The sequence below is a fragment of the Vipera ursinii genome, assembly GCF_947247035.1.
Source record: "Vipera ursinii genome assembly, chromosome: 2".
In the NCBI taxonomy this organism is placed as follows: Eukaryota; Metazoa; Chordata; class Lepidosauria; order Squamata; family Viperidae; genus Vipera; species Vipera ursinii.
In genome coordinates, this window is record NC_139513.1 from 23145512 (window position 1) to 23171967 (window position 26456).

General features: G+C 45.3%; 1 protein-coding gene across 1 annotated transcript in view; it reads left to right on the forward strand.

Annotated features, from left to right (window-relative positions):
* Positions 1 to 13149: 13149 nt before the first annotated feature.
* LOC310636551 (uncharacterized protein) overlaps positions 13150 to 26456 on the forward strand; it is a 36347-nt gene continuing 23040 nt past the window's right edge. The window contains exon 1 of the mRNA XM_083356490.1: positions 13150 to 13367. The gene's annotated coding sequence lies outside the window, so the exon portion shown is untranslated. The remainder of the gene's footprint in view (positions 13368 to 26456) is intronic.

Genomic DNA, 26456 nt, shown 5'->3' on the forward strand with positions numbered 1-26456 from the left:
GGTTCAGCGGCCCTTTACAATGCCGCTCCTCTCACCTCAAATGACAGCGGCGTGGCCCAGTTCCCTTAAACCAGGGGTCGGCAACCTCGGCTCTTTTATGACTCGTGGACTTCAACTCCCAGAATTCCTGAGCCAGCATAGCTGGCTCAGGAATTCTGGGAGTTGAAGTCCACGAGTCATAAAAGAGCCGAGGTTGCCGACCCCTGCCTTAAACGTTCACAAAAAAAGACAACAAAATCCTCGAACACAAAGCCCTCCCAAGGCTGCGCAGAGATTCCTCAGATTGAAAGAAAAAAAAAAAAAAGAAGCGTTTCAGCTACCTTTAGCGTTTACGGTCCTTCTTCTGGATAAAGGGCCAAGGCGGGTCCGTCTCTAAAGCAGCTTTTTTATTCGTGGGTTGAAACCTCCAAGGCCCCGTCCTGAAAGGAGACGGGCTTCGGGGGAAGTAACCCGTGGCTCTCCCCACGGAGAGGGAGACAAGAGCAGCCGTTGTTTGTTGGGTTTTTTTTAACTGTGTCCCATTTACAGGGATTTAGATAGATAGGGGGGGAAAAAACCGACGGCTATTCATACCACCCAGTAGAAAGCCGCTCTCTTTCCTTCTGGTCCCTTTAAAGCAGGGGGGTCTTCAAACTGGGCCCTTTTATGACTTGTGGACTTCAAGTCCCAGAATTCCTCAGCCAGCGCGCCTGGCTGAGGAATTCTGGGAGTTGAAGTTCACAAGTCATAAAAGGGCCAAGTTTGAAGACCCCCCTGGTTTAAAGTCTGAATTTTTCCCTGCTTCTCTCCGCCCCCGCCGCCCCCCCAGACCTGTTTTCTAGCACACACACACCCCCAAGTCTCTTCTCTGCCAACTCCTGCCCTTCTTCCCTTCCCGTTTTTCTCTGAGCAGGAGGGGGGAGGGGGAAAAAAGGATAGGCTGAAACGGAATATGGGGTGCATGGGGATAGGGGGGGAACCCAGTACGGGCACAAGGGCCCCCCCGCCTCCATCTCCCCCCAAGCCCTCCCCCACCCCCTGAGATGCCCCAGGGTTGCTTTCCGCCCCTTGGGGTCCCCACAGCGGCTCGGGCCGTCTCCGCACCCCCCCCTCTTCTTGCACCCACCCAAGGCCGTCGCTGATTACTCCTTACTTCTCCAACATCTCCAGAGCTCGGGATATCCCAAAAGGGAAGGAGGAGAGGCCGCTCCACTGTGCGGCCGTCCTTTTCCGAGATGCCGGCGAAGCTTCTTTTCCTTTCGGGGCTAGATGCTAGTAGCCTTCCCTCCTCCCGGCGACAGCCAGCGGCTTTGCCGCCTCTGAAAACAGAGTACTCCTTTTTCCCCGCTCCTCGGCGGGGCTGGGGCTCCGGATCCGACTTCATGGCGGACGAAAGAAACAAGAGCCGATTTCGTTTTTCCTAAAGCTCAGCGCCGGTTGTTTTTAGCCGCTTTCCCCGCCTCCTTTTGGGCTGCTTTGACTACCTCCTCCTCCCCCCACCGCCTCCTTCTTGGCAAAAGGGCCAGCGTGCCTGGCGGAGGAATTCTGGGAGCTGAAGTCCACAAGCCACCAAGCACTACTCCTAAAAGGAGATCTGGTTCAGTGGCAGAATCTATGGGAGAGAGAGAGGGAGGGAGAGAGAGAGAGAGAGAGAGAGAGAGAGAGAGAGAGAAAGAAAGAGAGGGGGGGAGGGGGAGAGGGAGAGAGAGAGAGAGAGAGAGAGAGAGAGAGAGAGAGAGAGAACCAAAACTTTTTTCTTTCTCTTTTTATGTAAAAGTATATAGGAATATGCTTTGAGGGATGCGGTGGATCAGTGGGTTAGGACGCTGAGCTTGTCGATCAGAAGGTCGGCAGTTTGGCGGGTCGAATCCCGAGTGCCCCGTAACAGAGTGAGCACCTGTTTCTCGTCCCAGCTTCTGCCAACCTAGCAGTTCGAAAGCACGTAAAAATGCAAGTAGAAAAATAGGGACCACTACGGTGGGAAGGTAACAGCGTTCCGTGCGCCTTTGGGGTCTAGTCGTGCCGGCCACATGACCACGGAGACGTCCTCGGACAAGCGCTGGCTCTTCACTTTGAAACGGAGATGAGCGCTGGCCCCTAGAGTTGGAAATGACTAGCTCGCATGTGCGGGGGAACCTTTACCTCTATATAGGAATTTAGAGAGAAAACCACCAGCATTTATACCAGTGTGTTCAAACTTCCCACTAGAAATCTTCGTTCTTTCTCCTGCCTCTTCAAAGTCTCCAACTACCTCTCCCCAGAGTTATTTTCCAGCACCCCTTCACTCTGTTGCTGTCTACCAACTCTTTCCTTTCTCCTCTTCCCTTCCTCTCTGCTTTTCACTGAGAGAGGTAGGTAAGAAGGAAATAGGCTGAATGAATAGCCTGGGCTTAAAGCCTTGCTTTGCATATTTTTAGACAGTGCTTTTTTTGTAAAAGAAAAAGGTGTCGGAACTCAAACATGTCATACAACCTGCCTTGCCTACAAGGTTCCATCCAAAAAAGTGCCGGAACTCCGTTCTGAGCATTCTATGAGAAAAAAGCCCTGTTTTTAGATCTGGACTGCCTTCCCTTTGACATTGTGGGATATACATCCCTCTGGTTTGGGGGCTCAGCCCTTTCCAGGGTGCGGCTTTTAGGAGTCCAAGGTGCATCTGCAGGCAGCCATCTCTATTTCCATCTGCCTTGGCTTTTGCATGAAGCACATGCTTCAGTCTTGGCAGGACAAAATAGGGACATGCATCTCAAAGGATAGCCCCACCCTGGTCTCCCCAAATGTCTGGAGAGATTTGTTTTCTTCAATCACCAGCTTTCTCCTCACTCATCCCAAAAGTGAGGTCTTTGGTGCTTTCTGAGCTTGGTTGTTTTCTTGCAGACATTTCATTACCCAGCTGTGGTGCCTAGAGACTCTGGGGGCAGGATCGGGGACAACAGGTTTCAGCTGAAACTTGGTTTTGACCAAGTGGCTTTGGGTATATGGAGCCTCAGGATCCGGGAGTTTAACATCTGTAGGTCTGGATGCGCTTGCACTTCCCCTCGTGCAACTCCTGGAGTCCCTCTGGTTCAAACAGCAGGTGGCAGTTAGAGAGCCTTTTCACAACTTTGGACTGTGCATCAGTTGTGCCCTTTCTTAGATCTGAACTCCTGTGTTCAGTCACTCGTGCCCTGGTCATTTTGTGCTTAAACTATTGCAATGTGCTCTACTGTGGGGCTACCTTTGAAGAGCATTCGGAAGTTACAGCTGGCACAAAATGCAACTGCATGAACAATCTTAGGGGCCCTAAGATTGCCAGGAGAAATATCAACCACCTAAGATACGCAGATGATACCACTCTAATGGCAGAAAGTGAAGAGGAACTAAAGAGCCTCTTGTTGCGGGTGAAGGAGGAGAGTACAAAAGTTGGGTTGAAACTTAACATTAAGAAAACCAAGATCATGGCATCTGGCCCTCTCAATTCCTGGCAAATAGATGGGGAAGAAATTTATTTATTTATTTATTATTTATTAATGGGACTTATATCCCGCCCTATCTCCCAAAGGACTCAGGGCGGCTAACAACAATAACATATAATAAGTACAGAGATTAAGATAAAATTAAAATTAAAGTCATCTGTGCAATAAATTTAAATTAAAAATTAAAATAAATTAAAAATTGTAAATATAATTAAAATGCCTGTCAGTCCAGGTCAGCCAGTTGGAAAAGGAGTGTTTTGAGGCCGCGGCGAAAGGACTGGAGATCTTGGGCCATCCAAAGCTCAGGGGGGAGCTGATTCCATAGGACTGGCGCTCCCACAGAGAAGGCCCTTCCCCTGGGGTTTGCCAGCCGACATTGTCTAGCTGACGGTACCCTGAGGAGGCCTTCTCTGTGTGAGCGTACTGGGCGATGGGAATTCGTTCCCGGTAGCAGATGGTCCCGCAAGCATCCCGGGCCTAAGCCATGTAGGGCTTTAAAGGTAAGTACCAGCACCTTAAATCTCACCCGGAGGGCAACCGGTAACCAATGCAGCTCATGGAGCAGAGGTGTTATATGGGAGTATCGGGGAGCTCCCATCACTACCCGTGCAGCCGCATTCTGCACCAGCTGAAGCCTCCGGGTGGTTTTCAAGGGCAGCCCCATGTAGAGAGCATTGCAGTAGTCTATACGGGAGGTAACGAGTGCATGGGTGACTGTACGTAGGGCATCTCGGTCCAGAAAGGGGCGCAATTGGTATACTAGGCGAATCTGCATGGAGGTAGTGACAGATTTTATTTTCCTGGGCTCCAAGATCACTGCAGATGGGGACTGTAGCCAAGAAATTAAAAGACGCTTGCTCCTGGGGAGGAAAGGAATGGCAATTCTAGACAGCACACTAAAAAGCAGAGACATCACCCTGCCAACAAAAGTGCGTAGAGTCAAGGCTATGGTCTTCCCAGTTGCAATGTATGGCTGTGAAAGTTGGATCATAAGCAAGGCTGAATGCCAAAGAATTGAAGCCTTTGAACTCTGGTGCTGGAGAAGACTCCTGCGAGTCCCTTGGACGGCAAGGCGATCAAACCGGTCAATCCTAGAGGAGATCAACCCTGAATGCGCTTTAGAAGGCAGATCCTGAAGCTAAAACTCAAATACTTTGGCCACCTAATGAGAAGGAAGGACTCACTGGAGAAGAGCCTAATTCTGGGAAAGGTTGAGGGCAATAGAAGAAGGGGACGACAGAGAATGAGGTGGCTGGATGGAGTCACTGAAGCAGCAGGCGTGAGCTTAAATGGACTCCAGAAGATGGTAGAGGACAGGAAGGCCTGGAAGAACGTTGTCCATGGGGTCGCGATGAGTCGGACATGACTTTGCAACTAACAAGAACAACAAAAGGCCAGTTTTACCTCTCCCTTTGTGCTGACTTTCTCTGTTGCACCATCCATTTATTTATATATTCAATTTTTATAGCCACTATGCTCAACCCAGTGATTCTGGGTGGCTTACAGTTCTGAAACTATAGAACCATTAAAATAATTAAAAACAATAAAACAGTAAAAATATCCAGAAAATAAATAGAAACAGCAGTTTCTGCTGTTAGTTAATCAACAAATAGTTGAGCCGTGTCCTGCGGCTCCCAGCCGCCCGGTGCGCGCACACCTCTTCGAACAGGCAGTGGTGCGCGCGCACCTCTCCAAATGGAGAGTGGCACCGCCCGTTTGGAGAGGTGCGCGCGCATCTCCGCGTGAACGGGCAGCGGCGCCGCTTGTTGGGAAAGCTGCCGCAGCACGTTTGCACGCTGCCGAAAGCGGCAGCTCTGCAAACGGGCCGCAGCAGCTTTCCCAACAAGCGGCGCAGCTGCCCATTCCGAGAGGTGCACGCGCACCTCTCCGAATGAGTGGAGGTGCGCGTGGACCTCCACGCAAACGCGCAGCAGCGCCGCTCTTTGGGAAAGCTGTCACGGCACGTTTGCAGGCTGCCGAAGGCGGTAGCTCTGCAAACGGGCCGTCGCCGTCGTGCAACCGGGAACCGGTTCTATCACACATAAAAAAATGGCAACCATACGCGTCCGTGCATGCGCAAGAAAAACTCGTTTTGTGCATGCGCGTGCATGGACACACGCACGCGGCTCCCACTTTTTTTTATGTGTGATGGAACCGGTTCCCAGTGGCTCTTTTCCTTTTTCAGGTTGCCGACCCCTGGCCTGGAGGAACGTTGTCCATAGGGTCCCGATGGGTCGGACACAACTTTGCAGCTAACAACAACAACAAGTGGTGAGATTCCCCCCCCCACACACACACACTCTTGGCTTTCTAAAAGGGCCTGAAAACCTGGCTCTGCCAACCAGCTTCCAGTTCTCCTGCCAGCTTCTCTTTTGTGCCTTTTCAGGAATTCGTTTCCTTTGCCCATACACCGATAATCTAGTTTATAGTCCAGTCCAGTCAATCCAGTGATCTGCTTGCTAGCAGGGAGAAAGAACGGAGGACGGGGAATCAAATCCTCTAGAATTGTTCTGCTCTTTTTCGATTAACTCCTGTATCAACTCACTTTTCCTTGATTGAACTGGATCTCTGATTCTTCTTGCCTCATTCCTCCCTTTTGAGCTCAGCTTCCCGGCTGAGGACAGGAAAAAGCAGTTTATCAACCTGACACTTTAAACCAATGAAATGAATGAATGAACCTTTATTCTCGAAGTATACATTGAGATTGACCGAGCCTCCCTACGTGCCACCTCCCACCACACACACACACACACACACACACAACTCACAGTGACAACAAACCCGGCATCTTGTTACACCACGTGAGCTATTGCACAACATACCGGCCTCGCAAATAAGTCGTACATAAATTTGTCTCCCGAGCGTCCCCAGCCAATGAGAAAAAGAGACGGAAGGGAAGAGAAACGAGATTTCTGCTTTCAAAGGATCGAGCGAGCCGCAAAAGAGAGCAGAAAACTTAAAAGTTTTCTCCTTTCACAGTTCCGGGGGCCGGCCCGGGGAAGGGAAAGCAGCCACGCCTCGCCCTGCCTTTCCATTGCAAGGAGTTGACACGACGTGCTCCACCACCACCCCAGAGGAGGAAGAATGCAGTGTAGAAAACCTTCGCGCAAGCCTCCGGTGGCCGAGCGGCGTGGAGTGAGTCGTGTGCGGAGGTATTGCCCGGGCCTGCCCGAAAGAAGATTCCAGAAGCCCCGCAAGGGTGACGTCACCGAGGCCAGGGGAAATCCACGCTGCCCTGCGCGAATGATTTCGAACTGAATTGAGAGTCTGTGTTGATGGAACGAATGAACCTCGATTGTCAAAGTGCGACCCATGTGTACACTGAGATTGGCTGAGCCTCCCTTCGTGCTCCCGCCCACCCCCCAACTCACAGTGACAACAAACCATCTTATTACACCAGGTGAGCTAATTGCACCCACACACCGGCCTCGCAAGTCAATTCTGCATCAAGTTGATAAAAAAAATTATTTTCCCCCTCCCGTTCAAAAGCCTAACAGCTGATGTTGAATGATCTTCAAAAGCTAAGAAGGAGCAGAGCCTATCAGACAATCTGAAGGCGCTAGACCAGGGGTAGGCAACCTCGGCTCTTTGAGGACTCGTGGACTTCAACTCCCAGAATTCCTGAGCCAGCCATGCTGGCTCAGGAATTCTGGGAGTTGAAGTCCACGAGTCCTAAAAAGAGCCGAGGTTGCCTAACCCTGCGCTAGACTAACTGGAAAGCGCTCGGCAACATTCGCGAACATCAAACCACGCACAACCCAGAGACCCGGATAGGAGACCATAATTTCTGTGTCGTTTTTTTTTTCCTCTGTACACCAAAACCTTGTTTTATTATTATTATTATTCGTTCCATTTCAGTAAATATCTCCTCTATCCACAGTTGGTCCCGGTCTCCTAAAATCCTCTCCTGAAACTCTGAGGGGAAAATGTAAGCCAGGACATAGAATTTTATCATTACTGTTAATTACGGTGCATGTCAGCAAATGTGGACCACAAAGCAACCATTTCCCCCCCCCCCAAAAAAATCCCCCAAAACAAAACAGGGAAGCCTTCATACCTGGATGCAAACAGATGCCCTGCAAGAAGCTTCCAACACCAACAGAATTTAAAAAAAAATGGAAGCAGCAGCTTTTATGAAGCACCAAATACCGAGAAGCTCCAGTCCACGAGCCTCGACTGCAGTCGCCTCTCCAGGCACCAAAAAATCGCGCCCTTTTTTACCGCGCAAGCCCCGCCCACCGCTTCACGGTATTGGTTATTCAGAAGTGTTGTGAGAAGCGCCATCCCGAACGGCTTCCAATTGGCCTGTAGCCGCGGGGGAGGTCTTTGACAGCTGCTGACTGACGTAATTGTCCTGCCCGAGGATACCCAGGTTCTCATCGGTGCAAAAACAAAATGATTGGTATCGGGAGCACATGGCTGTCTAGAACTGCATCCAGAAACGATGACCGCTGTGACCAAAAGAGCTTCCGTGCTTACGTAGACCACGAAGTGGAGGAGACAAACATCAAATTACTAAAACCAGCTAAGCGTTTCGGTATCTTTTTCATTTGTAATGCAAGGAATTTGGGGAGTTATCCCCTTATTTTTTTTAAAGGTTGTTTACACAGAACAGACTGCAATTGTATTTTAGTATCAATAAAAAGTGAAGAAAAAAGCCTTTTTTTCAAAAGTACATTTAAGCATGCTTTCCCCACCCCCACACACACACCCTCCCAAGTTCTTCCGATCTTGTGTTAAAAGGCAGGAAAGAAACTAACCGAATGGGGAAATCTGACTGGGATGTCACACAAGCTCACAGTAAGTCAACAAATACATCTGCAACCAACCAGGAGCTTAATAATAAAGGCTTATTGGGGTGAGTGATGTGGGACTTAAACATAAAATAAGATGGCGGCAATACTAATCTACATGAGAGGTCCAATCAGAGCATGCGTGTTTCTGATATGAATGGCCGGAGAGGTCAGAACAGACATATCAGAGCAGTGGTATAGCACACGTGCATCTTATGTGCAAGCGTGTTTGATAAGCACAGGCAGGGCATATTCAGATGTATCCCAGGTGTGTCAACCTGAGCAAGCATGGTTCCTGTTCTGTCCCAGCCTATGCATGGACCAAGCACCCCAGACGGGACTCATGACATGAGATCATTGTAACGTTAAACCCAGTCCTAATTATTATACTTGTTTGCCAAGTGGCTCCCATTTATTTTGTGAAATCTGTATCCCTTTTGTAAGGTTTTACACTTAGCCTCACAACTGCCCCAGCATTCCTCAGGAATTTTAAAAGAGCCAAAAGAAACTCCTGAGCTGAGGTTTCACAAGCAAACAACTTTTATTTTGATCAAAATAGAGTTGGGTGGCCACATCTCTCTTCATGGCTGGTAGAGAGATGAAGGCAACAACCCGGAAAGATGTCTTCCACCTTTTATACCTTTCCAGAACAAAGAGATCTGGTCTTGGTACTAGGAACCAAAAGGTACAGAAAAATGATTCCTACATGATGACTCATACACAACAACCCAGGCTCCATCACAGCTCCTTTTCCCTCCTCCCCTGACCATGCTCTTTTCATGTAAGCAATCGCCTGTACCTAAAGCATGAAACATTTGCTTTTATATAACTAACTTCCCAATATAAAGCTCCTACAAAGCTGCTTGCACATAAACAAAGATGATTACAAGGTATCACTACTAAAATCAATATTACTAACATCAGCCTTAAGCATAATAAAATCCCTTCACTTTTATAATTTTATAATTCTGTGTGGCTTGATCAGTTTTAGAGAAGAGTGTCCATGATTAACAATTAACCAGGGTAGTCATGGCTTGACAGCACTTTGCTCTACTTACGAACTTTTGACTTACAAACTGTCACCAATAGGAACAAGTCTATGCCAACCTAAAAATCTTGGAAATTGGGAGAAAGTGAGAAAGGGATAGTTTATGGTGTGCCCTATAGGCATGTTTGGCAAAACCTTTCTGTCAGGGAATTGCCCAGCCAGTGTCCAAATGGAGACACTGACACAAACTTGTATTTTTCATATAAATAAATATATTTTACAACTATATATATAGGAAACCAGATAGGCAGGCAAACAGGAGCATAATCAGGTAAATCACAGAGCACACAGGGCACATAGAAGAAAAAGGGGGGAGGGAAACTCCCCCTCCACACCCACAGCAAATAGTCACAGCGCAGGTTGCATCATGCAGAAGCTAGCATGCAGGAGTCAACCAATCAGCTATAACTGTGTGTTCTGTTCTGGCTCACTGCACAACTCCACTACTCCAGCTACTAAATCCCCATGTGTGAGAGTGTGGGGCTGATGAAACGAGCAGGCTGGAGGTGGGCATGGACCCAGGAATTCACTTAATGACTGAAACCAGGAGTGCTGGGATTGTGGTTGTTGAATGAAGCAGTCATATGAGTATCTTGCTTAATATCCGCTTTGCTCAATAACCAAGATTCTGGTCCCAGTTGTGGTCATAAGTTGAGGAGTTCCTGCAAAGTCATGTCTGACCCATCGCGACCCCATGGACAACATTCCTCCAGGCCTTTCTGTCCTCTGCCATTTTCTGGAGTCCATTTAAGCTCACGCCTACTGCTTCAGTGACCATCTCTGTCGTCCCCTTCTTCTCTTGAAGTTGAGTTTCAACTTCAGGATCTGGCCTTCTAAAAAGCAGTCAGTACTATCCTTCCATTACATAATGTCAACAGCTATTCATATTTTTAAGTAATAAACACTGATTGTCACCCTTCATCATTGAATATCACACATTCTCTCCAAAATGCAGTGGCGGAAGGGATCTAGCTGTGCAATAATGAAAACACTTCTGTGATTTTGTTTTACTGAATCTCCTGAAGAACATTAGCAGGTAGTAAAGCTATTTGGAAGCAGCTATTAAAGCCATTCTGCTTTTCAAAATCTGAGCTGGTGATTGCTGGATTCCAATTATTGGGGTGTTTCAACATTCAAGTAGGGAAATACGTTAGATCAATCCCAAACATTTTAGACTTTGTTTATTAGAATGGATTGCCCTTTCATTCATCCCATTTCATTGTGGATAACCTGAATTGTTAAATTGCTGTTCACGTCCATATTCATAGGCAAATCCCCCAAAACTCTTGAATATAAAATTGTATATTATCACTAAGCCCAACTCTTGGGATATCAAGACGGCAAATGCAGTATTCAGCTCTGCAGTCAGCATTCTAGCTCTTTGATTTATCAACATAATGCCTCAATAAGACAGGTGATTTTATTCTTTTTGTTTTATTTGTTACCTATGGCACTTTAAACTTTAAATTATATAAATAAAATATCTCCCCACCTCTAAAACAATGCACTAGGGATGAGAGAGAGGGACTTGCGGTACACCGCTGGCTTAACCACTACACCAAAGGGCCTCTCCGTTCTTAATAATGAGGATACAGCAGGGCTTTTCAACCGGTGTTATGCGTACCACTGGTGGTATGCGAGCACCTGGCTGGTGGTATGCGGTGTCACTTTCCTGCCCCTCCACTCCTTCCCAGCACTTGCTGCTGGAAAACAAACTGCTTGGCGACGGCGTGCGATGAGTGCAGGTGCAGAGTGAGGCCCCGCCCTCCCCAGGGACTCATTGTGCAGCAACCGGATTGAACTCTTCTCCTGTGGGATCCGTGTCGTCCTCCCCCCCCTTCTTCTTACTTCAGAAGCAAGCGCAAGCCTGAAGGGGACAGAGCTATCCACTCCCTCAGCAAGTAGGTGTTTGAGACCGCTCGCACCACACTCAACTAGGTAACTACTCAACTAGGTAACATCATCAGTGCTAGAATGGAGTGGGCTTTGATATTACCTAGTTTGGCAATGAAATATCTTCAAGAAAAACAATCAAGCTCAGAGTACACCAAGGACCCTACAGAGGTAGGTGTGTGTGTGTGTGTGTGTGTGTGTGTAAATGGAACTTTGTGTGTATGTATGTACATATGTGTTTATATGTGTGTTGTCACTACTGTCAAGTTTCTGATGTATGAGCTTTTCAAGTGACTCTGAGGCATTGTTTAACTTAAAAGTCCTTTCTTAGCCTAATACACCGGCAAATGCTTGCTCGAAGGAAGCTGGAATCTGAGATCTCCGCCCCTTGCACAATATATTAAAACACAACTCTCCACTTTTCTAATTTTGTCATTAATCATATTCTCCAATTAATTTAAAGAATCAGTTTCCCTTCCGTTAGAAGACCGCCAAAGCCTTATCTTCTTAGTTAGAGATGGCCTTGAAAAGTGCAATCCTACTCATCCCCCCTCCGAACCTTAAACTAAAACAATACACAAGTCTTAAAGCAATACACAAGTTTAACATATGAAATAGCTACTTCTTCTTCTCTTGTCATAACGTTAGCAGCATTGACATCGGCCCTGAGCACCAACCTAACAACCCCCCCTCCTTCTTTTCCCCCTTCTCTCTCTCTGTTGTGGCCTCACTCTCTTTCATCTTCTTTTCCTCTCCTCCCCCCCCCTGCGAGTTTGCGATACCCCTCATGGCTCTCACGTTGCCTCCCGGGGCTCGAGACTTTTCCCCCTGTCCTCTTCCCGAGTTGCCCGGCTTTACGGAGGGGAAAGCAAAGTGCCCAGATGGTGTTTCCTCCCCGAGGAGTCATCCCACAGCAACAGGTGGGAATCGAGGCGATTTGTTTTGACGATGCACACCAGGTGAAGCCATCAGAATGCGGGTGTGGAGGGAAAAATGTGCCCGCCTGACTCCCTCCCACCCCCACTGTTGGGGACTCTATACAGCCGGCCCCGACCTCCGCCGACGAGCTCCAATCCACAGAGAGCTCCCAGCGGGTCGGCGCAATGCCGTGCATCCAGGAGGCCGCATCCAGGGCCACCGATCAGCTGGCGACTATATATGGCCGGCCCCAGCCTCGGCTGACAGGCTCCGGTCAGTGGAGGTCGGGGCCGGCTGTATGGAGTCACCAGCTGGATCAGCGGCCCCGGATGCGGCCTCCCGGGCGCACGGTGTCATGCCAAGCTGCCAGGAGCTCTGGTGACTCCGTACGGCTGGCCCCGAACTCCACAAGCGGAAAGCGAGAGAGATTGCCAGGACTGTGAATCGGCGTGTGCTCATAAATGCCGATCTCGCCTCCTGCGCATCCCGCTTGCTTGCAGAAAGCAAGCTGAAAGCGAGCGAGTGAGATTGCCAGAACTGCGAATCGGCATTTGCTGAGAAACGCCGATCTCGCCTCCTGTGCATGCCGCTTGCTTGCAGAAAGCAAGCTTTTTCCAGTGCCATCGTAACTTTGAACAGTCACTAAGTGAATTGTTGTAAGTTGAGGACTACCTGTACTTCATCCTTTTTTCTTTTCTTTTTTTTTTTGGTCACGCTTTTGACACCTTGCTGGGCGACTGGTGGTACTCGGACACTGCCTTATCCTAAAAGTGGTACAATGGGTGAAAAGGTTGAAAAGCCCTGGGATACAGTACATAATCAAAGCACTTAACCACAGCGTTTTTACTTTTCCGTGGTGGTGGAGCACGTAGTATCTCTGTTGCATGAGAATTCCCTCCAATTGAAAGGCAGGGAGAACCGTGGCTGCTTTCTCTGAGCCAGCTGGGATGTGGGGGGAAAAAGAAAAAAGAAAGTTTCTGCTCTATCTTCCGCTTGCTCAATCTTCTGAAAACAGAGATTGTTCTTCTCAGGGCAGGGAAGTGAAGTTAGAAAAGGGGGAAAGAGGAAAACCTCAAATGCGAAACAAACTGCAGGGCCAAAGTGCAGACGGCCCGCTTGGATTCCCTTCCGTCTCTTTCTCATCGGCTGGGAACGACTCATTAGACAAATTGGCAAATTATCAGGTTGCTAAAATGTTTTTTTTTTCCATCCTCAACCCGGAAGCTGAGATCAAAAGGGAGGAATGAGGCAAGGATCAGAGAGATCCAGTTCAACCAAGGAAAAGTGAGTTGATCAAATAAAGGAGTGAAGGGATTTCATTATGCTTAAGCTTGGTGTTAGTAATATTGATATTAGTAGTGTGACTTTGTAATCATTATATTTGTGTGCAAGCAGCTTTGTAGGTGCTTTATATTGGGAAATTAGTTATAGAAAAGCAAATGTTTCATGCTTTAGGTACAGGGGATTGCTTACATGAAAAGAGCACGGTAAGGGGAGGGGGGGGAAAGGAGTTATGGATGAAGCCTGGGTTGCTGTGTATGAATTGTCATCTGGGAATTATTTTTTTGTGCTGTCTTCAGTGGGTTAGGACGCTGAGCTTGTTGATCGGAAGGTCGGCAGTTTGGCGGGTCGAATCCCGAGTGCCGCGTAACAGAGTGAGCGCCTGTTACTCGTCCCAGCTTCTGCCAACCTAGCAGTTCGAAAGCACGTAAAAATGCAAGTAGAAAAATAGGGACCACTACAGTGGGAAGGTAACAGCGCTCCGTGCGCCTTTGGCGTCTAGTCATGCCGGCCACATGACCACGGAGACGTCCTCGGACAAGCGCTGGCTCTTCGTCTTTGAAACGGAGATGAGCACCGGCCCCTAGAGTCGGAAATGACTAGCACCCATGTGCGGGGGAACCTTTACCTTTACCTATGCCTGGTACCAAGACCCGAACTTTTTGTTCTGGAAAGGTATAAAAGGTGGAAGACATCTTTCCTGGTTGTTGCCTTCATTTCTCTACCAGCCACGAAGAGAGATGGGGTCACCCAACTCTTATTTTGATCAAAATAAAAGCTGTTTGCTTGCCGAAACCTCGGCTCAGGAGTTTCTTTGGCTCTTTTAAATTCCCGAGTAACGCTAGGACAATTGTGAGGCTAAGTGGAAAACCTTACTAATGCTAATCAAAAAATAGCAGAAACATTCTAAAGGATTTGATTCCCCATCCTCAGTTCCTTCTCCCTGTTAGCAAGGAGGGGACCGGATCACATGGACTGGACTGGACTTAACTAAATTATTGGTATGGCGAAAGGAAAAGAAGAATGCTTGAAAATTCATAAAAATGAAGCTGGCAGGAAGACAAAATAAACAAACCTTCCTTATTGTGAGAGAAAAAAATAATAGGGAGAGACAGCCAAGCTAAGTGAGAAAGCAATTTAGATACAGTTTCATCACTTATTCACTAGATACCACTTTAAGAAAGTTTATTTCAGCCGATACATTTGAGGCACACATACAAGCAAAGCACTGTACCTTATAATTCACCACTATGGTTAAGAGAAAGAGCAAAGAATATATTGTAAATAGTTTGATGATATTTCCTGCCTGCCAAGTGATTTAAACTGTTTGTAACCACTCTATGAGGAAGTAACCAGTGGTGGGATTAAGCCGGTTTGCACCACTTCAGCCCAGGCTCAGAACGGACTTCCGGAAACGGCATCCACCCAGAGGACCGGCTGTTCACATATTTGAATACCACCACTGGATGTACTCCCGCTGTAATGAACCATTTCATTACTACCTTACGCCTCCCCAGACTTCTTTATTCCAACAGCGGAGCTTTGGAGAACATATCCAAAGCAGTATTTTAGCTCAAGCTAACGTATTTACATCCAAAGCTTCTGTCTGGCAAACCCACATGGAGAGAGTAGAGCAGGTTTCAGCAGCAATCTTTGGCCCCATCAGCATCCCACAACTGTTTCCTAAAAGGGGCTCCAATTCTTGCAGCCTGAAGAATTAAAGAGAGAATGATGTTTTTAGAAAGAGAAGTCCATCATCCTGCCGTGTCCTCCTCCTCCCCCCTTTGTTTTTGGCTGGACTGGTTCTATTCCCCATAATCAGCCTTCCAATATTTTAATAATAATAATAATAATAATAATAATAATAATAATAATAATAATAATAATAATAATAATAATAATAATAATAATAATGTTGGAAGGGACCTTGGAGGTCATCTAGTCCAACCCCCTGCTTAGGCAGGAAATCTTATACCATTTCAGACAAATGGCTGGTCAGTCTCTTCTTAAAAGCTTCCAGTGTTGGAGCATTCCCCACTTCTGGAGGCAGGTTGTTCCACTGGTTAATTGTTCTAACTGTCAGGAAGTTTCTCCTTAGTTCTAGGTTGCTTCTCTCCTTGATTAGTTTCCATCCGTTGGTTCTTGTACTGCTTTCAGGTGCTTTGGAGAATAGCTTGACTCCCTCTTCTTTGTGGCAGCCCCTGAGATATTGGAACACTGCTATCATGTCACCCCTCACCCTTCTCTTCGTTAAACTACACATACCCAATTCCAGCAACCGTTCCCTATATGTTTTAGCCTCCAGCCCCCTAATCATCTTGGTTGCTCTTCTCTGTACCCCTTCTAGAGTCTCAACATCTTTTTTACATCGTGGTGACCAAAACTGGATGCAGTATTCCAGGTGTGGCCTTACCAAGGCATTGTAAAGTGGTATTAGTACTTCATGTGATCTTGATTCTATTACTCTGTTAATGCAGCTTAGCACTGTGTTGGCTTTTTTGGCAGCTGCAGCACACGGCTGGCTCATATTGAAGTGATCGTCCACTAGGACTCCGAGATCCCTCTCACAGTTACTACTATTGAGCAAGGTACCACCTATACTGTACCTGTGCATTTGGTTTTTCCTGCCTAAATGTTGATCAGACACAACATACAGGGCATCTATTATTTTAACTTTCCTCCAGGAACACAGATAAAGAATTGCTTGAAAGACTAGAAACCTCAGATGAACTTTTGTTTGAAAGAAGACTGATGGATTTGGGGACTAAAAAGAGTTGAAAGAAAAGGGGAGTGGAATTACAAGAAAAAAAAAGAGGGAAAGGAAAGAGTAAAAAAGGTAACTACAAAATAGAAAGGATGATGGAAGTGAACATACTGTATTTATTATTATTATTCCTTTAATTTTTTTTATACTTTGATTGTACAGATAGTTCTTGACTTATACGACTAGTTGCTTAGCACCTGGGGGCTATGTATGGCCAGGACTGGAAATTAAGACAGCTGGGCCTTGCATGACTTAACTTTGGACACTCCGCAACTGAGATGCATTTACAGCTGTTTGCAGCATCCTGCAGTCACATGACTGCATTTTGCCATGTTTTCCTCCACCATCGGGGGTTACTTCTAGTTTTTGCCAAAACCAGTCCCACTGCGAACCATTGGTGTTTGCTTAACAATTGCCACAAAAAGATTGTAAAATCAGGTCGGTCGTGGGACTGAGCCGTTTTATGACTGTCATGACTTAGGACCGTGATGGGGCAGCGTTCATTGCAGTCACAAATCGAGGACTACCTGCATTTAAAAATTATATTTTTTTAAAAAAAAAAACTAATGTTTTTTTTTTGCTTATTGCTTTTTATTGGTCTGAGAGACAGCAGAACAGCTGCACGTCACTGGGGTCAAAGGTGGACTTGTACAAGTGTCTCCCTGGCTATAGTCCAACATTTTAACCATTAATAAACTTGAGCTCTAGAATTTTGCCTAAATGCTGGAGGAAATCTGACTGGCCACACTTGAGGAAATGTAAAGCTTTCTTTACTTACACTGTTTCACTCCTTCCTCATCCCACGTGTTGCGCAACGTCCCTGCGTGACCCTTGTGCAAAATACCTTCAGTAAGAGGAGATCTAGTGACAAGAATTATCTGATGCATACAGGTAGTCCTTGACTTACAACCATAATAGGGATCAAAATTTCCACCGCTAAACAAGGCAGTTGTTAAGTGAGTTGGGCTGTCAGAATCCAGTTACATTTCATTTCTATCTATCTTCTCTGATTTAAAAACCAATCCTTACTATCTCCTGGATTATGCCATATTAAAAAGGGGAAGGGGGTATGCATGGGGTTTTTACTACTTTCACTTCCTGCATACAATACAAAGTACCCTTTTGTTGATCCACTTCGGGGCTGCTAAACATAACAATGTAGCCATCTGCTTTTCATCCCATGCCTTTCTGAAGCTCTTCTCTTTAGCCACAGCGAGAAAGATGCAACACTTGAAATCGGGGCAATAAGAAGATTGAATGATCATGCTGATGGAACCGGAGTGATGTCATCTTTCCTGAAGTAACGCGTAGAAATCTGCCAGTTTGAATCACCCGAAAGAACTGTGGGTGGGTGGGTGGAGGGATGCTTGGGAACACTTTAAAACATTGAATGGTGGTGGTGGGGATCCCCCAGATCCTGTCTAGCATGCCTTCAGTCAATTTCTCTTAATAAAAATTCCTGTCGGAAGAAACCGCTTCCAAGAGTTCTGTTTTCTTAAGATGTAGATTGAAGTGGGTCTTTACATTAGACAGGATCTGGGGGATCTCCCCCCCCCCACCAGCATCTGTTTTGTCTTGATTTTTTTAAGCAAATCACTGCAGTTGATAAATGAATCATGCAGTCATTAAGTGAATCCGGCTTCCCCCATTGCCATTGTTTGTGGGAAGCTGGCTGAGAAGGTTGCAAAGGGCAATCATGACCTTGGGAAGCTACAATACATTGTATATACACACCAGTTGCCAAGCCCCCAAATCTTAATCACTCAACTGGGAGGATGCTGCAATGGTTGTAAGTGCGAGGATCTGTTATAAGTTACTTTTTTCAATGCAGTTTGTAACTTTTTTATTTATTTATTTATTTATTTATTTATTTATTTTATTTTATTAAACTTTTATACCACCCTTCTCCCGCAGGACCCAGGGTGGTTCACAAGGCAATTAAAACAACATCACAATACAAAAATTAATAACAATTAAAATAGATTAAATTATCCTTAATTAAATCTAAAACCCCTATAACTCTGATTAAAAACCCAATTACAATAAGTTAAAAAATTAAAATATCCTCAGTCCTGGCCGGAAAGCTCAAAGAGCCAGGTCTTCAGGTCCCGGCAGAACGAACGAAAATCAGGGGCGGTCCTGAGCTCTACGGGTAACTGGTTCCAGAGGGCAGGCGCACCCACAGAGAAGGCCCTCCCCCTGGGTGTTGCCCGCCGGCAATCCTTTGCTGGCGGCACCCTGAGAAGGCCCTCCCTGTGGGAGCGTACAGGACAAAGGGAACTTGATGCCAGCAGCAGGTGTTCCCTCAGATATCCCGGGAACTTTGAGGGGTCCTCAGTGCTCTCTGAGCTTGGTTGTTTTCTTGCAGATGTTCATCAGCACTGTTACCTAGTTTGGATAATGAAACATCTGCAAGATAGCAACCAAGCTCAGAGAGCACTGAGGACCCCTCATTTCAACCCTGAGCTACAAATACTCTCCTTTAGTTGTAACTTTGAACAGTTGTTAAATGAATTTCTGTAGACTGAAGACCACCTGTACGTGGTTGCTAATATAGTTATAATTAAATGTATCGGGAATGCTTGTGAAGGAATGTAGAAGCGTGTCATTGGGGGGGTTTGAAATAATGCATGTATTTTGCATGCAAAATGTCATGGTGTTCACTGAGAACCTGAGTTGCAATAAGCAGAATGCATCTGCAGGTTAGTCTGTTAAGGATGAAAGTACCTATGTTTGACCGTGAAAACAGAATGCCATTTTGCAAATCATTCAGAACACTAGAGGAAGTCAATGAATCTGTGTATATCAGCAGAATATTGACTAAAAATGGGGAAATGGCTTGGTATAAGAATGTGCCTCTGCCCCACTATTCAGTTCCAAGCTATTTTAGAAGTAACTCATCCCTTGTCAGTCTTGCAAGATAATACAGACAAGAAGCATGCCCAGAAGTACAATATTAGCTTTAACTTTATTAAAAGGTTATATGAAATGAATCCTGCAAGTCTGGAAGTACGCCTCTCCCCTCTCCCCTCTCGACTTTACAATCCAAAAACTGGGGGGTTTCCCTGCTGAAATGTTTGTATATGCACATTCCTTCTATAGATTCAGCTACCACTTGTCTATCTGGCTTTTTTTAATTTATAGCCTCTTCCTATCAGGCACAAGCACTGAGATCCACCCGTAAATAGCTAAAGAAAGTGACTTTATTGTTCTTTACTTAAGTTATAGAACCTCCCCAGACTGCTTGCCAGAGAAGGTGTCATGTATCTTGGAGAAAGTCAAGTGACATGGCAACCCACTATAAACTGAAAGCAAACATGAGTGCCTGTAAATGTAACTTAAGTTGGGTAATGAAAAATCTGCACACTCACTAGTGATTGTATTACTGATCTATTGTTTAGCCCCAGTTACCACATTGCCTTCTAAAATGTTATTCTTAAACACTATAAAATCTAATAAAATCTTCTTTTTTAAAGAAAAATCTGCATAAAAGAAACCCAAGCTAAGAGAACATCAAGGACCCCTCAGGTCAAGATTATGCCTCTTGCAGCTGCAAGATTCTAAACTAAGCCCTGGTTTGACTCTTCCTTCCAGCCTAGCCGGCAGTTTTCAAACACACTTCCACTTGTCTCCACTTAGCTTAGAATCTTTATTCATTTTTTCCTCAGAAATGGGTTGCCTGTTGTTTAGTGGATAGAATTGTCCACTGCAGGATTTCAATAAGAAGTCTAGAAAGAAATACTCACAGTTTTTCACTCAATGGGGAATCATCAACCCACATCCACTTTCTTGCTGGAAACATTTCTATCAGCCCAATCCATAGTGACTGTGTTTCATCAGAAATACTCTGGATAAAACTCTGTTAAAAAAGGACTTGATTAGAGGTTGCTGAGTTGTGAAACTTTCATTTTACTCGCTACCATTCAGCAGACATTGGTTGCAGTAAAACTGTATTTCAGACCACTATATCTGAAGCAAGCTATAAATGTACAGCATTTGAATAAGTACATCACATAAAAGTTGGATTTAATGACATCCTTTCCCTCCAACTGCTCTTTAAAATTTAAGGTTGGATGTACTGAAGTGATTTATTTAGGATGGTTACAGTGAAGACATTTAAGAATATAAATACTCGGCAACCGGGATTACTGTCACTAAACTGTAAAGTCACATGACCCTGTGCTTTATAACCAAATCACTTAGTGATAAAAATTCAGAGAAGAATTACAGAGTTGGAAGGGACATTAGGTAAGGTAAAGGTTTCTCCGCACGTGCGTGCTAGTCGTTTCCAACTCTAGGGGCCGGTGCTTATCTCCGTTTCAAAGCCAAAGAGCCAGCGCTTGTCCAAGGACGTCTCCGTGGTCATGTGGCCAGCATGACTAGACACCAAAGGCGCACGGAACACTGTTACCTTCCCACCGTAGTGGTCCCTATTTTTCTACTTGCATTTTTACGTGCTTTTGAACTGCTAGGTTGGCAGAAGCTGGGACGAGTAACAGGCGCTCAACTCTGTTATGCAGCACTCGGGATTCAACCTGCCAAACTGATCGACAAGCTCAGCGTCCTAACCCACTGAGCCCTTGGGTGGAAGGGACATTAGAGGTCTTCTAATCCAATCCTCTGCTCAAGCAAGAGACCCTGTACCATTCCAGATAAATGGCAGTTCAATCTGTTCTTTAAACCTCTAGTGACCCACAACTCCTGCACACACAAGTTCTGGAGGCAAGCCATTCCACTGGTTAATTCATTCAATCAATCAATCAATTAGTATAGAGCTGGAAGGGACCTTGGAGGTCTTCTAGACCAGGCCCTTGCTCAAGCAGGAGATCCTATACCAGTGATGGTGAACCTTTTAGAGACCGAGTGCCCAAACTCCAATCCAAAACCCACTTATTTATCGCTGCGTGCCAGGTGGGCGTGCCCTACTGGGTGGGTGTGGCTGTGGTGGTCATGGAAGATTGTGTAGGTGTGGCCAAGGTGGGCGTGGTCACCTCAATGTCACTCGTGGGGAGGGACACCTATGGGGGGCTGCTTGTTGAAGGGGTCAATTGCCACCTCCGAGGCATGGCGCAGGTGCCCACAGGGAGGGCTCTGAGTGCCGCCTCTCGCACCCATGCCATAGGTTCGCCACTACTGTCCTATACAATTTCAGACAAGTGGCTGTCCAGTCTCTTCTTAAAAAACCTCCAGTGATGAAGCACCCACAATTTCTGAAGGCAAAGCTGTTCCACTGGTTAATTATTCTCACTGACATGGAATTTCTCCTTAGATCTAGGTTCTCTTTCTACCCTATTGCTGTTGCAATCCTATGACTTGTAAGAGTTTCTGGGAAAAAGTCCAAGGAAATATATGCAATATGATAGCCTGTTAGGTGAAGTGATTTAACTCCTGGACAAGAAACAGAAGGACTATGAATAGTGGGCTTGGACTAGAAAGTTGGCTGGGTGACCTTAGGCCAGTCTCTCTGCCTCTGTCTTCAACCTACATCACAGGTTGTTACTGTGGGGAAAATAGGCAGAAGCATTAGATATACCACTTGGAGCTATACAAATAACAGTGGGATATGCATCTAACATTAAAATATTTGCAGAAAGTGAAGAGGAACTAAAGAGTCTCTTGTTGCGAGTGCAAAAGTAGAGTGCAAAACTTGGGTTGAAACTAAATATTAAGAAAACTAAGATCATGGCATCCGGCCCTCTCAATTCCTGGCAAATAGATGGGGAAGAAATGGAGGTAGTGACAGATTTTATTGTCCTGGGCTCCAAGATGACTGCAGATGGGGACTGTAGCCAAGAAATTAAAAGACGCTTGCTCCTCGGGAGGAAAGCCATGGCAAATCTAGACAGCACACTAAAAAGCAGAGACATCACCCTGTCAACAAAAGTTTGTATATTCAAAGCTATGGTCTTCCCAGTTGCAATGTATGGCAGTGAAAGCTGCACCATAAAAAAGGCTGAGCGCCAAAGAATTGAGGCCTTTGAAGTCTGGTGCTGGAGAAGACTCCTGCGAGTCCCTTGGTCAGTCCTAGAGGAAATCAACCCTGACTGCTCTTTAGAAGGCCAGATCCTGAAGCTAAAACTCAAATACTTTGGCCACCTAATGAGAAGGAAGGACTCACTGGAGAAGAGACTAATGCTGGGAAAGATTGAGGGCAATAGAAGAAGGGGACGACAGAGAATGAGATGGCTGGATGGAGTCACTGAAGCAGTAGGTAGAGGACAGGAAGGCTTGGAGGAACGTTGTCCATAGGGTTGCGATGGGTCAGACACGACTTCGCAACTAGCAACACCATCTTCTGGAGTCTATTTAAGCTCACGCCTACTGCTTCAGTGACTCCATCCAGCCATCTCATTCTCTGTCGTCCCCAGATTCGAACCTGGGCTGATTGCACATTAGGCAATTGTTCTAACCCTCTCAGAAGGGTATGGCTAACTGATGAGAACAAATGAGTTTGAAATGGCCATATTAGTCTTCCTTTAACTCTTTGTTAGCAATCCAAAAAAAATTACACAAATATGAGCTGTCACTCTTGTGACTACAACCTGTGGATGGCCTTCGGTTAGGCTGAAACAGGAAATAAGATTTGCCCCGTGTTTGAGGCCTAGCAAGGTATTCTATTTTTTTTTAAATTTTATTGAAGTTACAATATTATCCCCTCCCCAACCCACCCCAGAGCCCCTCCCCCTCCCCCGCTTCCCAAAGCTGAATACAGGGTTACAAATACAAAATAATCATAATCTATCTAACATTAACCAAGGTATTCTAAATACTTAACAAACACTTAACTCATATCTCCCTTGCTTCTCAGCTAACAAAGCGAGAAAGAGCCTGTGGCCTAAGAGTTAGAACAATTGCCTAATGTGCAATCAGCCCAGGTTCAAATATCAGAAGGGTATGGCTAACTGATGAGAACAAATGAGTTTGAAATGGCAATATTAGTCTCCCTTTAACTCTGTTAGCAATCCAAAAAAAATTTACACACACACACACACACACACACACACACACACACACACACACACACATATTTGGTAACTCTCCCTCCCCTCCTTCCCTCCCATGGACAATCCCTGTGAGGCAGCATTTAAGCATTTACTTAATCAACATGCATATTTGCCATTCTAGTTAGAAAGCAAGGAATTGTGGGGCTTGTAGTTCCCCTCTCTCTTTTTAATCCATTAACACTGCTCCCTTGGCCTCCTCATCACAAATGTTGACCTACCATTTCTTCCCGTCCCTTCAGCACCAGCATTTGAGCCCCCCTGGCTCTGCAGTCTTCCTGGCTTTTGTCCCAGGTCCCCAGTTCTTTGGAAATCCAGTAGCATTTGCCATCGTGATAAGACCAGTTTCCAGGACACACGTGGCATCTGAAACTCTCTGAAGGCCATATAACAAAGATGCATTTTTTTACATGAATCAGGCCAGATATGAACTTTTTAAAAGGGATGTGGAGTTTCTAAAGCTGCACAGCAGTAATTCATGCATGGGCCATTACAATGAGATGTAGGTAGTCCTCGATTTATGACCATAATGGAGCCTGCCCATTATGGCCGCCAGTCGTGATGGTCATTTAAGCAAAGTTTCCATATGATGGTCTTGCATAATAACCCCACCCTGCTCTCCCCGATGTGGTCGCTAAGCAATCATGTAGGTTGTTAAATGGAACATGGGCAGCCTCAGGGATGGGGAAGGCCACAGGAGTCATAGTGTAGGTCCAGGTGCACCTGGCCTCCATCCTCCATTCCCCTAGGCACCCTGTGCTCTGCTTCCTATCCTTTGGAGCCCCCATAGCCCTTGGGCTTGCTTCCCACCCCACTGCTCCCCACTCCTCCTCAGTCCCTTTATCTTTTGTGTTGCAAATCTCTGGAGGTCTGGAGCTCCCTTTGGTGAAGGAGGGTTCTTCTGAAAATGGTGCCTGCTTCTGGGACAGAGCCATGCGGCCTAGGGATGCTGAGGGGCAGTGCAGCCTGCTGTCCTTCCCCAATGATTGCTCCCGAGCTCCACAGTACAAAAGATTAATGAGGGATCAATGATGGGGTGGGGAGGTGGGTGTAGGACCTGGCAGAGTGGGATAGGGAGGAGATGGGAGGGGGGCAAACTGCAATGTCCCTTCAATGTCCCTTGTTAAGGCAAATCCACCTGAATTTTGAGACAAAAAAGGTGCTGCAAAGGCCATAACTTCAAACACTGGGGGCAGAGAATCGTAAGTAGCTTTTGGGGAAGTCTATCATAACTTTGAACAGTTGCTAAGCGACTGATCGTAAGTCAAAAATACCTGTTTTTGCAGAAATTATACACTGAAACTATTCTAAGGGTATACTTTCAAGTACTGAATCTGAATAAAAATTAAAATCACAGACAACTGAGGAAGGGTGCAAAAATATCAAACGGCAGCTGTAGAAAAGTAATTAACTGTCTACCCCTTTTTACATGAGCTGCCCTTGCATCATATTTAAAAGTGGGGATGAGGGCATCAATGATGTGGTCCTGGCTACTAACTCAACACTTATCCCAATTTAGTAGCATTTTTAATTTTTTATAACAGTCTCTACGTTTTTGCTTGTCTGCTTTTACAAATCCACACTAAGCTAGGTGAATTATCAGAGAATTGTATTTCTTTCTGCAGCCTCCTGACTAGTGTTGTCTTTAATACTTCAGCATTCATGTTATGCATAATTACTGATCTACAACTTGCATGCATGGTCAGGCCTTTTTTAGGCTTTAACAGTACTGTAACATAGGAGATATAAAATGCCTCCTTAAGTAACACCAGCTGCCTGCAATTAGTGCAGGTTCGAGTCCCACCAGGCTCAAGGTTGACTCAGCCTTCCATCCTTCCGAGGTAGGTAAAATGAGGACCCAGATTGTTGGGGGCAATAAGCTGACTTTGTAATAATGCCGCTGGGGGGGGGGTGAAAGCCCTAATAAGCAGGCATATACATAGAATGAAGGCTATTGCTAAGCACATTGATTTGTGCTTCTTAGATTGTAAGCCGCCCTGAGTCTTCGGAGAAGGGCGGGATATAAATGGGATTAAAAAAATGATGGAGGGAATATTTCTATATTCCTTCCATCATTTTATATGTCCTATGTTACAGTAGTAGTACAGTAATATATAGTAACAATATAAGATCAATATATCTACAAAAATTCTGTATCTTTCAGCTGGAACTCCACTATGTCCAGGGTCTTCCCCTAGTTTTATACAGATATTGTATTGTCTTTATAGTACTAATAGAGCTATAAAAAGATTCCTTAAATGCCTCCTAGAGGGTTAATTTAGTGATAGAGTATTTATTTATTTTAAAAGCAAATATCCATCTTGATATATTCCACAAAATAAGGATTGCTTATTAGAAAAGCTATTGGATATCATATAACTTATAATGTTTCAAGTTGAGAACAACTGGAACTTGGTCCAAGATTTTAATGAAATGGAGGAGTTCACAAGTGAATCTACGAAAGCAAGAAAAATGATAGTCTAATTTAAAACAATTTTCAAGTATATGGGGAAAAAGTATACTGCCTACATTTTGGGTTTTAAAAATGCCAATTTGTTAGCTTAGATTCCAATATGTATGTTTGTAATACTTATCCATTGTGAGAAAAGACAAAGGGTCTTATTTATTTATTTTAAATATCTTGCTGAGACTCTTGGATTAAGTTAACATCACTACCACAGATTACATGTTGATAATTTGCATTATATAATTATGGAAAACATCTATAAAATATTTCAGGAATGTTCTTAATGCAGCCATAAAAAGACCGTAATCTGAGCAATAGAGACTTCAGTTGTCTTTACTATCAAGAAAATAATATATCCCTCAATAACCTAAAGCTCCTATTCCCATCACTTATGGAAAGGCAAGTGATTGTTTACATCTCAGATCTTCCCAAGATCCACTTAAGATAGAATTTTCTCAAAATTCAAGAGATTGGATGTGACATGTTCCCCATCCTTATCTCACAAGGAGAGAATATTGGCATTACCTGTTGAGTTAACTAGGACTTGTTTACACAAAAATGTCTGCAAGCGAGAGACAACGTTCTCCAATCTGTGCTTAATTTCTGTGCCATTGCTGGTCTCCTGGGAGTCAACAGATTTGTCAAAAGCCTTCGTGTATTGTCTTCTCTGAAAAGCTTGGAATTCAAACAGGGAATAAATAAATTGAGGAAAGGAAGATATTATTGTTAGATACTGGGTTCGTTGCTTCAATGACGAGATGAGGCGAGTAAGTTCAGCAAAAATCATTGTTTATTGCTTGCAGGAACTGAACTGAGAAACAGGGCTGCGAATGCAGCAATTTATACCCTGGCCTCTAGGC